The following is a 17,884-nucleotide window of genomic DNA, read 5'->3' on the forward strand; positions in this document are numbered from 1 at the left end:
AACTGTTTGTAGGAGTGGAAGAATCTTCGGATAGCTACGACTCATCTGTTGATGGTTCCGATTCACCTCTTGCTTCTGAAACTTAAGAAGCTACCGCAGAACAAACTAAGTCACAAGAACAACTATTGAAGGAGAAAAGGTCCTGCAAGCCTAGGAAACAAAGGCGGCTGCAACCCAATTGATCAAGCATGCATGATCACCGGAGAGGTATGGGACATTACTATTTGCACTATAGAACAATTCTAGACTAGCAATTGTATTAATTCTCTGTAAAAGTACACATAGAAGAGATAAATAGGTCTTGTTGCTCAATGACATGCCAATGACACGCCCTATTGGCAGATTATATGTAGCTAGTTCTCTGTCTAGCTTGGTCTAAGTTTTCTCTTATTCGAGTCTAAATGGCTAATGGTCATTATCGCAATTTAGTGCAAAATTGACAGTTTGACATCGTATACTAGCTACGGTCCTTTATGTTCCCTATGCTTCAGGTGTGTCCGATATTTCCCTTTTATTTGAGTCCAAGTCACTAGTGTTTATTACTGTTCTGGAATGCTTCTTCTTGTTCCCGCGGGTTAATTTAGAGAGCTCTAGTAAATACTTATGATGTAAATTTATAGAGTAATATGTTGAGGCCTGCACAGATGTTAATATATGATAACCCTTGTCGCAGATCTAGGCAAAATGTTGCCTAAATTATATCTAGGTTCATTGAGTCTGTGACAAGTAATTTCGATCGGAGCTACTAGTAACATTGTGGCAAAAAGTTGTTGGCTACTACTGTACTACTCTTCTCGTATTGATTAAATAAAATTCTTGGTTTAAATTTGCATATATGGGTGAAGCAGAAATCATAGGTTGCTCTTGAATCTTAATTAGCATATCATACTCTTTGTCATGGCGTGGAACTCTTAGTAGTCGAAGTCACTACACCCTCCAATTTGTGGGAATGACGGAGTGAGAGTTGGAGTAAATGTTGTTATAACTTTTTTTTAGCAAAGCAACCTTGGGCTATCCTTCACAGCATAAGAGAGCGTAAAAATTTGGCATACCTTTTTTCCTCGTAGTTGCTTTGATATGGTTACCATCCAAACTTAGATTAGCATCTGTATTGAAGCATAAAACAACCTACAAAAGAAGAACTAATGAGACGATTATGTGAAACGTGCTCATAGTATAGTAAATAAAATGAATTCACACTTTGGTGAGAAGAAGAAAGTTGGTGAACAACAATGTTGTATTAGAAAATCAGCTGACGTGTTTAACCTTCACACGATCAGTGTGCACTAGTAAATAATGAGATGGGTGATGCCATGTTTAACCATTGGTAATTTTGTTTTGCCTTCTCTTTGGTATAGTGTGCTTTGGTTCAACCTCTGCAATCTACAGAAATCTATTGCACTCTAATTTCAAAAATGGGGTGAGCATAAGCTGCTTTGATTTTGAATACTACAACACTACTGCTACAGCTAATGTTTTGTTTGTTGTGGGTTTTCTAGTTTTGGGTTTTCTAGTTTTACTGTTGGTGATATGTTTGCAAGTCTAATACACTGCTATATTGATTTATATCTTTATCTTGCGTTTGAGAAATATTTAAATTCAAATATGATTGCGCTGCTATTTTTCCAGGAAATGGGCTGCTTCATTCATTCATACATTCTACCATATTCAGTACATACGGTGGCCCTTATAACATCAGGTATTTCAAATATGACTGCTCTGTTTTTTGTTTCGCTGATTTACAAAAACTAAGGTGATGAAACTTGCAGAGCTATGCGGCAAAGCTTTAAGAATTCTTCGGTAGAAGGCAAGGCTAGGACCGATGGTGCTCAAGCTGGATACAATGAGTAGAGGATGTGGAAGTGCTGGGATGTTGGTATCTTTTGGTTTGCCGAGTAGAAGATGTGGAAGTGTCGGGTATTTGGTTTCTTTGGGTTGCTTGTAGTTGCAGTATAGTTCTTCCGGTTAGTTTCAAATTTTGTGTAACTTATCTTCAATCTTAGCTTTGGAGCGACATGTTTCCTGTGATACGATCACATTGTACAATGATTTTCTTGAATTTAATATGAGATTTTGCCTACGAAATGCTCTGTTGTACCTTGTACATGCTTGTTAGTGCATATTTCTAAAAATATATTTTTTAATATAAAAATTCATTACCGGTGACAGGCGGAATAATGGACTAGTCACTGGAGAACCCAACATGGTCGTGGACTTTACTCATGTCAATGACATGCATTTTTTTCTGCCTGTCACTAGTTCACCTACCAGTGACAGGCATTCTTCCCATCACTAGTGACAGGCAATACCAGTGACTACACACTAGTGACAGGCACATTGCCTGTCACTGATGAGCAAAATGTGCATGTCACTAGTGAGGGTTTCTGTAGTAGTGTGTTGTGTGGCTGCTCCTTAACCCCTCTGACTCCGCCTCTTCGCCTATTTAAAGCTCCCTGACCTAAATCTTCGATACGGAAAAGCCACGGTACGAGAAACCTTCCAGAGTCGCCGCCATCGCGAAGCCAAGATCTGGGGGACAGGAGTCTCTGTTCCGGCACGCCGCCGGGACGGGGAAGTGCCCCCGGAAGGCATCTCCATCGACACCACCGCCATCTTCATCAACGCTGATGTCTCCCATGAGGAGGGAGTAGTTCTCCCTCGAGGCTAAGGGCTGTACCGGTAGCTATGTGGTTAATCTCTCTCCTATGTACTTCAATACAATGATCTCATGAGCTGCCTTACATGATTGAGATTCATATGAGCTTTGTATCACTATTCATCTATGTGTTACTCTGGTGATGTTATTAAAGTACTCTATTCCTCCTTCATGATGTAATGGTGACAGTGTGTGCATCATGTAGTTCTTGGCGTAGGTTATGATTGTAATCTCTTGTAGATTATGGAGTTAACTATTACTATGATAGTATTGATGCGATCTATTCCTCCTTTCATAGTGTGATGGTGACAGTGTGCATGCTATGTTAGTACTTGGTATAATTGCAATGATCTATTATGCACTCTAAGGTTATTTAAATATGAACATCGAATGTTGTGGAGCTTGTTAACTCCGGCATTGAGGTGCTCTTGTAGCCCTACACAATTAATGGTGTTTGATAACCCACAAGTATATGGGATCGCAACAGTCTTCGAGGGAAGTAAAACCTAAATTTATTGATTCGACACAAGGGGAGGTAAAGAATACGTATAAGCCTTAACAACTGAGTTGTGAATTCAGCTGCACCTGGAAAAGCACTGGTAACAGGGGTGATGTGAAAGCAGCAGTAATATGAGAGCAGTACTAACAGTAACACAGCAGCAGTAGCAGTAATATGAGAGCAATGGCACCAGAAAATAGTTGATACTACTTCCAATGACATGTAGAAACGAGTATATGATGATGAGAGATGGACCGGGGTTCCCAGCTATCTACACTAGTGGTAACTCTCCAATAACAAGTGTTGGGTGAACAAATTACAGTTGGGCAATTGATAGGATTGAAATAGCATTAAGACAGAACATCAAGATTATTAGTCATGTAGGCATGTTTTCCATACATAATCATACGTGCTCGCAATGAGAAACTTGTACAACATCTTTTGTCCTACCAGCCGGTGGCAGCCAGGCCTCTAGGGAATCTACTGGAAATTAAGGTACTCCTTTTAATAGAGCACCGGAGCAAAGCATTAACACTCCGTGAAAACATGTGATCCTCAGATCTAAGCCTTCCCCTCCAGTTGTCCCAATTTCTGTCACTTTGGGGCCTTTGGTTCCGGACATAGACATGTGCATACAACTTGTAGATATAATCTAAGCAATAAGTATAGAGCTTAAATCTAAGATCATGCCACTCGGGCCCTAGTGACAAGCATTAAGCATAACAAGATTGCAGCAACAATAACTTCACAAACTTTATAGATAGACTAATCATAATGTATCATCCATCGGATCCCAACAAACACAACACCGATTACATCAAATGAATCTCAATCATGTAAGGCAGCTCATGAGATCATTGTATTGAAGTACATAGGGGAGAGAGTACCAACTAGCTACAGCTAGAACCTGTAGTCTATGGGGGAACTACTCACGGAGCATGATGGAGGCGGTGGCGTCGATGAAGATGGCTTCCGGGGGCACTTCCCCGTCCCGACAGGGTGCCGGAACAGAGACTTCTGTCCCCCGAATTGGAGTTTCGCGATGGTGGCGGCGCCCCTGGAGTCTTTCTGGAGTTTCGTCAATCGGTATCAATGTTTTAGGTCAGGACGGCTTAAATAGGCGAAGAGTCAGAGTCGGAGGGGCCACAGGGCCTCCTCACACTAGGCCGGCGCGGCCAGGGTGGAGCCCGCGCGGCCCTGTTGTGTGGGGCCCCCAGGGCTCCCCTCTGGTCCCCTCTGACTTTCTGGAAGGTTCCGGGAAAAATAAGGTTCTGGGCGTTGATTTCGTCCAATTTCGAGAATATTGCCCGAACAGCCTTTCTGGAACCAAAAACAACAGAAAACAGCAACTGGCCCTTCGGCATCTCGTTAATAGGTTAGTTCCGGAAAATGCATAAAAACATTATAAAGTGCAAGCAAAACATGTAAGTATTGTCATAAAACAAGCATGGAACATCAGAAATTATAGGTACGTTGGAGACGTATCAGTGTTCATCATCCAACAAGAGAGTGTAGAGTGGTTTTATTATGTGATCAGTGTTGAGAGTGTCCACTAGTGAAAGTATGATCCCTAGGCCTTGTTTCCAAGCACTGAAACTCCGTTTATTTACTGTTCTGTTGCATGTTTACTCGCTGCCATATTTTATTCAGATTTCTATTACCACTCATATACATACATACTACTTGTATTTCACTATCTCTTCGCCGAACTAGTGAACCTATACATCTGACAAGTGTATTAGGTGTGTTGGGGACACAAGAGACATCTTGTATCATGATTGCAGGGTTGCTTGAGAGGGATATCTTTGACCTCTTCCTCCCTGAGTTCGATAAACCTTGGGTGATCCACTTAAGGGAAACTTGCTGCTGTTCTACAAACCTCTGCTCTTGGAGGCCCAACACTGTCTACAAGAATAGAAGCACCCGTAGACATCAAGCACTTTTCTGGCGCCGTTGCCGGGGACGAATCAAGACACTCCATCAAGCCCGTCAACTGCCATCAAACCTCCCACGTCAACCACGCGCCAGTTGTGGACAGCACAAGTTTAGATCTTATATTGTTGATTCAAAAGTCACAGTTCATACTGATCATGCTGCAATTAGGTACCTTATGGAAAAGAAAGATGCTAAGCCAAGGCTTATTAGATGGGTGCTTCTTTTGCAAGAATTTGATTTACATATTGTAGATAGGAAAGGTGTTGATAATCCTGTTGCTGATAATTTTTCTAGATTGGAAAATATTGCTTATGACCCTGTTCCTGTTAATGATAGTTTTCCAACTGAACAATTGGCTGCAATAAAGGTAAGCTCACGAGATAGTCCTTGGTATGCTGATTTTGCTAACTTTATCGTTTCGAAGTACTTGCCTCCAACCTTTTTAGCTCATCAAAGGAGGAAATTCTTTTATGATTTGAGGCATTATTTTTGGGATGACCCACACTTATATAAAGAAGGAGTGGATGGTATTATGCGAAGATATGTCTCCGAATATGAACAACAAGAGATATTGAGTAAGTGTCATGGTAGTGTTTATGGAGGACATCACGCCGGAGATAGAACCGCACAAAAGGTTCTACAGTCAGGTTTTTATTGGCCAACTCTCTTTAAAGATGCAAGAAAGTTTATTTTATCTTGTGATGAATGTCAAAGAGTTGGTAATATCTCTAGACGCAATGAAATTCCTATGAATTATACTCTTGTTATTGAACCATTTGATTGTTGGGGATTTGACTTCGTGGGTCCTTTCCCTTCTTCAGAAGGTAACACTCATATACTTGTTGTTGTTGATTATGTTACTAAATGGATGGAAGCCATACCCACAAAAAGTGCTGATGGTGAGACCTCATTAAAAATGCTTTTAGATGTTATTTTTCCTAGGTTTGGAGTACCTAGATATCTTATGACTGATGGAGGTTCTCATTTTATTCGTGGTGGTTTTAGAAAAACTCTTGCTAAATATGGTATTAATCATAAAATTTCTTCAGCTTATCATCCTCAAACTAGTGGGCAAGTAGAGTTATCAAATAGAGAAATTAAATCTATCTTGCAAAAGACTGTTCATAAATCTAGGAAAAATTTGGTTAGTAAGTTGAAGGAAGCGTTGTGGGCTTATAGAACTGCTTATAAAAATCCTATGGGTATGTCTCCTTATAAAATGGTTTATGGAAAAGCCTGTCATTTACCTTTAGAACTAGAGCACAAAGCTTATTGGGCTGTAAGAGAACTTAATAAAGATCTTAAACTTGCTGGTAAGAAAAGGTTGCTACAATTGAGTACTTTAGATGAGTGGCATGATAGAAGAATTATTAAAAGAGAATTTAATGTTGGAGATAAAGTCCTATTGTATTGGTCTCGTCTCAGATTTTTTGCAGGAAAATTACTCTCAAAATGGGAAGGACCATATGTCATCGTGGAGGTGTATCGTTCAGGGGCAATAAAAATTGCTTCACTGAAAGATGATGCCACACAAGTGGTGAATGGACAAAGACTCAAACATTATATTTCTGGAGATTCTTATAATGAAGATGTTGATGTTATTCGAGTGGTGACTACGGAAACTTTTATCAAAGATCAAATTGATAGTTCTGCAGAGTTCGACTTCGAATAGGTAAAAGTTTGGGTAGTAAAAAGTCCGCGTTTAACTTTCCGAACAATATTTTTGCTATTTTTAGAAAATATGAAAAATTACGAGATCGAATCGGAGTGGAGGATACGCACGAGGGCGCGTCCCCACGTGGTGGCCGGGCCCCACTCTGGCCGCGCCACCATATGGGGACAGCTCCTCGGAGTCCCTCTCCCACTCAGGTTCGACCTGGTGCTTTCCTTCTGTCGTGAAATTTTTTGCTTTATAATCCCCCGGATCCCCCGAGGTCCGTATATCGTCTTCTCGTCGTGTTTTGTTTCGAGCTGTTTTCTGCCAGGATCTGTTTTTGATCTAGAAGCACCATGGTCTCCAACAACAAGGGCAAGGGGCCTTCGGAGGAAGATATTCAAGATCCCGAGTTGAAAGAAGAAGTCGAGAGTGAAGATGAAGGAGAAGTGGAGGAAGACCCGCGTGTATACCCGCGCGCCACCGTCGCAAGCATCGGGGTGGTGGCGAATTCGTTCAACCTCAAGAGAAGCGCACGGATTAGCAACGGAGGAAAAGTTCCACGTCACTTCCTAGCTCCAAGGACATCTTCTCCAGGCATCAATAACCCCTTCCATACTCTAATTCATACGAGTCGAATTGAAAGGATTCCTGTGGCAGAATTGCCTAGTAGTTGGGATATGGATCATTCTAACAACGCAGGAAGGATGAAACCTGAAGCTGAGGAGCGGGGAAACAACTCTAAGAGTTGGGACTCGCGGTCTGACATGCTTATTAACCACGTCGAGCACAACTCGGAGCTGATCCGCAACCTCACCTACGAGATTGATGAGCTAAAGGAGCTTGTTAAGAAGCTTATCAAGAATTCACCACCATCACCACCGAAGGAGTAATTCATCATTGGTATTGGCACCCCCTTGGCTTGTTCCAAGCTTGGGGGGAGTGCCGCGGTTTCACATCATCACTATCTTTTACCTTTTTACTATCAAAGTGTCATATCATGAGTAGGGAAGTTATCATATAAGATGGTTTGCAGTGTGGAAGTATCTCTCTTTTAATTGGTTATCTATGTATCCCTTGGTGTGAGTTATCGTTATGGAATATTAATGAGAAGTTTTATCATTTACTTTTTGCACACCTTATTTTAGTTTGCAATTTTTGTTATATGATTGATCTTGTTATTAGTATTGGTATCACTTTGGGAGCATCAAGTAAATCTATTTGGTTTTGGCAAACTTAGCATTGGTCAATAGCAACAATACTTTGAGGCTTAAGTAGAAAAGAGGGAAGTACATGTAGATACATTATTTCATTATCTTTCTTTCTTGTTAGCTAATGAGCTTAGTATTCTGAAGTTAAAATTGTTTGTGCTTACAAGGAAGATGCATGATTGTTTCTATCACATGTATATCTATTTGTTTCCCTCAACTCTTATGCTTGCTAATCAACCTTGCTAGCCAAAGACCTGTACTGAGAGGGAATGCTTCTCGTGCATCCAAAACCTTAAACCAAACCCATGCCATTTGTGTCCACCATAACTACCTATTATGTGGTATTTTGCGCCACTCCAAGTAAATATTTCATGAGCTACCTTTAAACAATTCAAAAGTTATTATCTCTTATTTGTGTCAATGTTTTATAGCTCATGAGGAAGTATGTGGTGTTTTATCTTTGAATCTTGTTGGACGGACTTTTACCAATGGACTAGTGGCATATACATTCGCTTATCCAATAATTTTGCAAAAAGAGCTAGCAACGGGGTGCCCAGACCCAATTAATAACTTTCATTAGTAATTCTCTTCACATGTTTTGCCCTGATTTATCAGTAAGCAACTTAATTTTGCAATAGACACTCCTCCATCGTATGTGAAATGTTGGAAGGCACCCGAGGATTCGGTTAGCCATGGCTTGTGAAAGCAAAGGTTGGGAGGAGTGTCATCTATAAATAAAACTAAAGTACATGTGTAAACAAAAGAGAAGAGGGATGATCTACCTTGCTGGTAGAGATAACGTCCTTCATGGGAGCCGCTCTTTGAAAGTCTGTTTGACAAGGGGGTTAGAGTGCCCACTACCATTCGTTGACAACAACAAACACCTCTCAAAACTTTATTTTTATGCTCTCTTTATGATTTCAAAACTTAAAAAGCTCTAGCACATGATTTAATCCCTGCTTCCCTCTACGAAGGGCCTATCTTTTACTTTTATGTTGAGTCAGTAAACCTATTTCCCTCTATCTCAAGCAAGCAATTGAGTTGTTGTGATCCAACCATTTATATTGTGATCTATTTAATCATGACTTTTATTCTTCCTTGTTTAGTACAAATTTTATCTGAATGAATATGACTTTTAAGGTTATCAATGATTATGAGAAGATTGTTATGATTGAGCATGTAAGTTCTGCCATATAAGCTCTAATATAAAGACTCTGCTCGAAAGATAAGTACAATCTATTAATTGTTCTTTGACCAAGGACGAAGTTTGCCATCACCAATTATGATTTCCTATGCACCTTTATTTGTGATTTCCCTTTACTTGTTTCAAGTTGATTTGTATGAGGAAGTTGTTTACTAGAATGACTTGTGTGAATTAATAAATGTGATGCTTCTTGTCCATATTTTATTTATCGACTCTTCACTCCATAAACATGTGGTCTTGTTTACTGAGTTCAGTTTCGCTTGGGGACAAGCGAGGTCTAAGCTTGGGGGGAGTTGATACGTCCATTTTGCATCACAATTTTATATCATAATTTACTGTTATTCATTGATATATTTCATATTTAGAGATGATACTTATGTTATTTCACCTATTTTGCATGTTTCATGATTATTGGAGAATTACTCACCGGAGTCAGGATTCTGCTGGAAAAAGCGCCGTCAGGATACAATATTTCTGAAGATCAACAATTGACGGAAAATATTCCAAAGCTCCTATTTTTCCAAATGACGGAGCCATCCAAAAGGGGAGGCCGAGGAGGGCCGCCATGGGCCCTCCCCATAGGCCAGCGTGCCGCCACGTGGGGAGGGGGCCCACGACCCCCCTCGGCCATCGCCCTTTCGCGTACGATATCTCCCAGAAACCCTAAGGTGCGGGGGGACATCGAGGATAGACACCGCCGCCTCCTCGAGGCAGAAAACACCAGAGAGAAAAGAGCTCTCCGGCAGGAAGAAATCTGCCGGGGAAATTCCCTCCCGGAGGGGGAAAATCGTCGCCATCGTCACCGTCATCGAGCTGGACTTCATTGGGATCATTGATGTCTACGGGTGCTTCTATTCTTGTAGACAGTGTTGGGCCTCCAAGAGCAGAGGTTTGTAGAACAGCAGCAAGTTTCCCTTAAGTGGATCACCCAAGGTTTATCGAACTCAGGGAGGAAGAGGTCAAAGATATCCCTCTCAAGCAACCCTGCAATCATGATACAAGAAGTCTCTTGTGTCCCCAACACACCTAATACACTTGTCAGATGTATAGGTGCACTAGTTCGGCGAAGAGATAGTGCAATACAAGTGGTATGCATGAACATGAGCAGTAGTAACGGCGCCAGAAAAGTGCTTGCTGGCGTGCAGTTGATGGTAGTAATATTGCAGCAAGTAAAGATGCAGTAAAACAGTAAACAAGCGATGATTGCAGTATTTGGAAACAAGGCCTAGCGATCATACTTTCACTAGTGGACACTCTCAACATTGATCACATAAACAAATAAGTTCTCTTCCTTTGTGCTACATATACTCTTGTTTGATAATGAACACCATTCGTTGTGTAGGGCTACAAGAGCACCTCAATGCCGGAGTTAACAAGCTCCACAACATTCGGCATTCATATTTAAGTAACCTTTAGAGCATAATAGATCTTTGCAACTTAAACCGAGTACTAACATAGCATACACACTGTCACCTTTACACTATGAAGGGGGAATAAATCACATCAATACTATCATAGTAATAATTAACTACATAACCTACAAGAGATTATGATCATAACCTATGCCAAGTACTACACGATGCACACACTGTCACCATTACACCGTTAAGGAGGAATAGACTACTTTAATAACATCACAAGAGTAGCACATAGACTAATAGTGATACAAAACTCATATGAATCTCAATCATGTAAGGCAGCTCATGAGATCATTGTATTGAAGTACATAGGAGAGAGATTAACCACATAGCTACCGGTACAGCCCTTAGCCTCGATGGAGAACTACTCCCTCCTCATGGGAGACAGCAGCGGTGATGAAGATGGCGGTGGTGTCGATGGAGATGCCTTCCGGGGGCACTTCCCCATCCCGGCGGCGTGCCGGAACAGAGACTCCTGTCCCCCAGATCTTGGCTTCACGATGGCGGCGGCTCTGGAAGGTTTCTCGTACCGTGGTTTTACCGTCTCGAAGATTTAGGTCAGGGACCTTTATATAGGCGAAGAGGCAGAGTAGGAGGGGGTACGGAGCCACCACACAATAGGGCGGCGCGGCCAGGGCCTGGGCCACGCCGACCACATGTGTGGGCCCCCCAGGGCTCCCCTCTGGCGGCTCTCGGGTGTTCTGGAAGCTTCGTGGAATTCTAAGATGCTGGGCGTTGATTTCGTCCAATTCCGAGAATATTTCCTTACTAGGATTTCTGAAACCAAAAACAGCAGAAAACAGGAACTGGCACTTCGGCATCTCGTCAATAGGTTAGTTCCGGAAAATGCATCAAAACGATATAAAGTGTGAACAAAACATGTAGGTATTGTCATAAAACAAGCATGGAACATAAGAAATTATAGATACGTTTGAGACGTATCAAGCATCCCCAAGCTTAGTTCCTACTCGCCCTCGAGTAGGTAAACGATAACAATGATAATTTCTTAAGTGACATGCTACCAACATAATCTTGATCAACATTATTGTAAAGCATATGAAGTGAATGAAGTGATAGTAAAGATAATGACTAAACAACTGAATCATATAGCAAAGACTTTTCATGAATAGTACTTTCAAGACAAGCATCAATAAGTCTTGCATAAGAGTTAACTCATAAAGCAATAGATTCAAAGTAAAAGGCATTGAAGCAACACAAAGGATGATTAAGTTTCAGCAATTTCTTTCAACTTGTAACATTTATATCTCATGGATAGTTGTCAACATAAAGCAATATAACAAGTGCAATAGGTAAACATGTAAGAATCAATGCATAGTTGACACAAGTGTTTGCTTCTAAGATAGAAAGAAGTAGGTAAACTGACTCAACATAAAGTAAAAGAAAGGCCCTTCGCAGAGGGAAGCAGGGATTAAATCATGTGCTAGAGCTTTTTAAGTTTTGAAATCATATAGAGAGTATAAAAGTGAAGTTTTGAGAGGTGTTTGTTGTTGTCAACGAATGGTAGCGGGTACTCTAACTACCTCATCAACCATACTTTCAAGAGCGGCTCCCATGAAGGACGTTATCAATACCAGCAAGGTAGATCATCCCTCTTCTCTTTGTTTACACATGTACTTTAGTTCAGTTTTTTTTTAGATGACACTCCTCCCAACCTTTGCTTTCTCAAGCTATGGCTAACCGAATCCTCGGGTGCCTTCCAACAATCACATACCCTGAAGGAGTGTCTATTTGCAAAATTAAGTTGCTTACTGATAGATCAGGGCAAAACACGTGAAGAGAATTATTAATGCAAGTTAATTAATTGGGGCTGGGAACCCCATTGCCAGCTTTTTTTGCAAAATTATTGGATAAGCGGATGAAGCCACTAGTCCATTGTGAAAGTCTGTCAAAAGTAAATGACAAGATCGAAAGATAAAACACCACATACTTCCTCATGAGCTATAAAACATTGACACAAATAAGAGATAATAGCTTTTGAATTGTTTAAAGGTAGCACATGAAGTATTTGCTTGGAATGGCAGAGAAATACCATGTAGTAGGTAGGTATGGTGGACACAAATGGCATAGTTTTTGGCTCAAGGATTTGGATGCACGAGAAGAATTCCTCTCAATACAAGGCTAGGCTAGCAAGGTTGTTTGAAGCAAACTCAAGTATAAACCGGTGCAGCAAGACTCACATATGAACATATTGTAAGCATTATAAGACTTTACATCGTCTTCCTTGTTGTTCAAACACCTTAACCAGAAAATATCTAGACTCTAGAGAACAATCATGCAAACCAAATTTTAACATGCTCTATGTAGTTCTTCATTAATAGGTGCAAAGTACATGATGCAAGAGCTTAAACATGATCTATATGAGCACAACAATTGCCAAGTATCAAATTATTCAAGACATTATACCAATTACCAAATGCAGCATTTTCTATTTCCAACCATATAACAATGAAGGAAGCAGTTTCAACCTTCGCCATGAACATTAAGAGTAAAGCTAAGAACACATGTGTTCATACGCAACAGCGGAGCGTGTCTCTCTCCCACACAAGCATGAATTTATTCAAACAAAAAAAACAAACAGACGCTCCAAGTAAAGTACATAAGATGTGACCGAATAAAAATATAGTTTCAATAGAAGAAACCTGATAAGTTGATGAAGAAGGGGATGCCTTGGGCATCCCCAAGCTTAGATGCTTGGGTCTTCTTGAAATATGCAGGGATGAACCACGGGGGCATCCCCAAGCTTAGACTTTTCACTCTTCTTGATCATATTGTATCATCCTCCTCTCTTGACCCTTGAAAACATCGTCCACACCAAACTCGAAACAAACTCATTAGAGGGTTAGTGCATAATCAAAAATTCACATGTTCAGAGGTAACACAATCATTCTTAACACTTCTGGACATTGCCCAAAGCTACTGGAAGTCAATGGAACAAAGAAATCCATCCAACACAGCAAAAGAGGCAATGCGAAATAAAAGGCAAAATCTGTCAAAACAGAACAGTCCGTAAAGACGAATTTTTTAGAGGCACTGGACTTGCTCTGATGAAAAAGCTCAAATTGAATGAAAGTTGCGTACATATCTGAGGATCACGCACGTAAATTGGCAGATTTTTCTGAGTTACCTACAGAGAACCCTGCCCAAATTCGTGACAGCAAGAAATCTGTTTCTGCGCAGTAATCCAAATCTAGTATCAACCCTACTATCAAAGACTTTACTTGGCACAACAATGCAATAAAATAAGATAAGGATAGGTTGCTATAGTAGTAACAACTTCCAAGAATCAAATATAAAACAAAAGTACTGTAGCAAAATAAAAACATGGGTTATCTCCCAAGAAGTGCTTTCTTTATAGCCATTAAGATGGGCTCAGCAGTTTTAATGATGCACTCCCAAGAAATAAGAGTTCAAGCAAAAGAGAGCATCAAGAAGCAAATTCAAAACAAATTTAAGCCTAACCCACTTCCTATGAAAAGGAATCTTGTAAATAAACAAGTCATGTAGGCATAATGCAACAAGCATAGGAAAACTAGACAAGCGCAACTTCGAGATTTTCAGCATATAGAGAGGTGTTTTAGTGACATGAAAATTTCTACAACCATATTCTCCTCTCTCATAATAATTTTCAGTAGCATCATGAACAAACTCAACAATATAACTATCAAATGAGACATTCTTATCATGAGTCTCATGCATAAAATTATTACTACTCCCAACATAAGCATAATCAATTTTATTAGTTGTAGTGGGAGCAAATTCAACAAAGTAGCTATCATTATTATTCTCATCATCAAATATAGGAGGTATAGTATCATCATAATAAACTTTATCCTCCATAGTAGGCGGCACCAGAAGACCACTATCATTATAATCATCATATATGGGAGGCATATCATAATCAACATAAACTTTCTCCTCAATACCCGGAGGGCTAAAGAGATCATTTTCATCAAAACCGACCTCCCCAAGCTTAGAATTTTCTATATCATTATCAACAATGGTGTTCAAAGCGTTCATACTAATATCATTGCTAATAGCATGCAAATAAGATTCCATAGGTTTTTTAATTTTCGCATTAAACCATTCATGTCTTGACTCAGGAAATAGTATAAAAAGCTCACAGATGTTTTCCATTATGCCTTACCAGTGTTTTAACAAGAAACAAAAAGAAGCAATTGTAGGATCTAAAGGAAATAGCTTCGAGCACACACACAATGGCAATAGAAAAGTACTCAGTTACCTGGGACCGGAGTATGAGTGCCTTTTACCTTTCCTCCCCGGCAACGGCGCCGGAAAAGTGCTTGATGTCTATGGGTGCTTCTATTCTTGTAGACAGTGTTGGGCCTCCAAGAGCAGAGGTTTGTAGAACAGCAGCAAGTTTCCCTTAAGTGGATCACCCAAGGTTTATCGAACTCAGGGTGGAAGAGGTCAAAGATATCCCTCTCAAGCAACCCTGCAATCACGATACAAGAAGTCTCTTGTGTCCCCAACACACCTAATACACTTGTCAGATGTATAGGTGAACTAGTTCGGCAAAGAGATAGTGAAATACAAGTGGTATGAATGAATATGAGCAGTAGTAACGGCGCCAGAAAAGTGCTTGCTGGTGTGCAGTTGATGGTAGTAATATTGCAGGAAGTAAAGATGCAGTAAAACAGTAAACAAGCGATGATTGCAGTATTTGGAAACAAGGCCTAGGGATCATACTTTCACTAGTGGACACTCTCAACATTGATCACATAAACAAATAAGTTCTCTTCCTTTGTGCTACATATACTCTTGTTTGATAATGAACACCATTCGTTGTGTAGGGCTACAAGAGCACCTCAATGCCGGAGTTAACAAGCTCCACAACATTCGGCATTCATATTTAAGTAACCTTTAGAGCATAATAGATCTTTGCAACTTAAACCGAGTACTAACATAGCATACACACTGTCACCTTTACACTATGAAGGGGGAATAAATCACATCAATACTATCATAGTAATAATTAACTCCATAACCTACAAGAGATTATGATCATAACCTACGCCAAGTACTACACGATGCACACACTGTCACCATTACACCGTGAAGGAGGAATAGACTATTTTAATAACATCACAAGAGTAGCACATAGACTAATAGTGATACAAAACTCATATGAATCTCAATCATGTAAGGCAGCTCATGAGATCATTGTATTGAAGTACATAGGAGAGAGATTAACCACATAGCTACCGGTACAGCCCTTAGCCTCGATGGAGAACTACTCCCTCCTCATGGGAGACAGCAGCGGTGATGAAGATGGCGGTGGTGTCGATGGAGATGCCTTCCGGGGGCACTTCCCGTCCCGGCGGCATGGCGGAACAGAGACTCCTGTCCCCCAGATCTTGGCTTCGCGATGGCGGCGGCTCTGGAAGGTTTCTCGTACCGTGGTTTTTCCGTCTCGAAGATTTAGGTCAGGGACCTTTATATAGGCGAAGAGGCGGAGTAGGAGGGGGTACGGAGCCACCACCCAATAGGGCGGCGCGGCCAGGGCCTGGGCCGCGCCAGCCACATGTGTGGGCCCCCCAGGGCTCCCCTTTGGCGGCTCTCGGGTGTTCTGGAAGCTTCGTGGAATTCTAAGATGCTGGGCGTTGATTTCGTCCAATTCCGAGAATATTTCCTTACTAGGATTTCTGAAACCAAAAACAGCAGAAAACATGAACTGGCACTTCGGCATCTCGTCAATAGGTTAGTTCCGGAAAATGCATCAAAACGATATAAAGTGTGAACAAAACATGTAGGTATTGTCATAAAACAAGCATGGAACATAAGAAATTATAGATACGTTTGAGACGTATCAATCATCATCATCATCTCCAACACCGACACCGTCAGCTCCACCACTGCACCTCGTCTCCGCTGTAACATCTAGGGTTGAATCTTGAGTATTTCATAGGGGAAACTCTCCCGGTGTTAATTACTCCTTGTTATTGATGCTATTGAGTGAAACCGTTGAATCAAGGTTTATGTTGAGATTATTATCCATCAACATATCACCTCTGATCATGTTCCATATGATTTCTTGTGAGTAGTTCGTTTAGTTCTTGAGGACATGGGTGAAGTCTAAATGTTAGTAGTGAACTATGTTGAGTAATATTTAATGGTTTGATATTTAACTTGTGGTGTTATTCTTCTAGTGGTGTCATGTGAACGTCGACTACATGATACTTCACCTTTATGGGCCTAGGGGAATGGATATTGTATTCGTTTGCTAATTGTGGGGTTGCCGGAGTGACAGCAACCTGAACCCCCGTTGGTATATCGATGCATGAGGGATAGCAGGATCTCAGAGTTTAAGGCTGTGGTTAGATTTATCTTAATTACTTTCTTGTATTTGCGGATGCTTGCAAGGGGTTTAATCACAAGTATGTATTAGTCCTAGGAAGGGCGGTGCATTAGCATAGGTTCACCCACACAACACTTATCAAAACAATGAAGATTAATCAACTATATGAAGCGAAAGCACTAGACTAAATTCCCGTGTGTCCTCGAGAACGTTTGGTCATCATAAGTAAACAAACCGGCTTGTCCTTTGTTATAAAAATGATTGGGCCACTCGCTGCAATTATTACTCTCGCATTTTACTTACTTGTATTTTATTTATCTGCTATATCAAAACCTCCTGAAAACTTGTCTGTGAGCATTTACCGTGAATCCTTCATTGAAACTGCTTGTCAACACCTTCTGCTCCTCGTTGGGTTCGACACTCTTATTTATCGAAAGTACTACGATACACCCCCTATACTTGTGGGTCATCATTCGCTAGGATTTTTCTTCGCGTCTGTTGACACGGAAAAAGTAGTAGAGCGCATTCGGGTGCGTACCACGCCTCACAGGACGGATCCTGGGGACTTACCTTCGTAAAATATTACGGCATCCAGAATTTTCATCGCGACGGACGCGCCCTGGGAATATATTGCCGAGTGCCTTTTTCGACTGTTGGAATTGCCAATTTCTTTGACATGCTAATGGTAATATCTTGATCTCCCGATGGGAGTACATGGAAAGTTATATGTAACTCGAAGATGTATGACAATGATTTCTCGCTTTATCTTTTGTCTTGCCATCTGATTTTTCCTTCTTCTTCTCATGTTTTATCGGGAGCGCTCCCGATGGGAGTAGCCCCCGAGGCTACATTCGAGTGCTTGCACTTGGGTGTAGGCTCAACTTGTAGGAGCCCGAGCCCACACATATCTTCTTCGTCTACTTCTGGTGAATACCGACGTTCTCTTCTCTCTTGACGTGCTCTATCGACT

This window comes from Lolium perenne, chromosome 6, assembly GCF_019359855.2.
Source record: "Lolium perenne isolate Kyuss_39 chromosome 6, Kyuss_2.0, whole genome shotgun sequence".
In the NCBI taxonomy this organism is placed as follows: domain Eukaryota; kingdom Viridiplantae; phylum Streptophyta; class Magnoliopsida; order Poales; family Poaceae; genus Lolium; species Lolium perenne.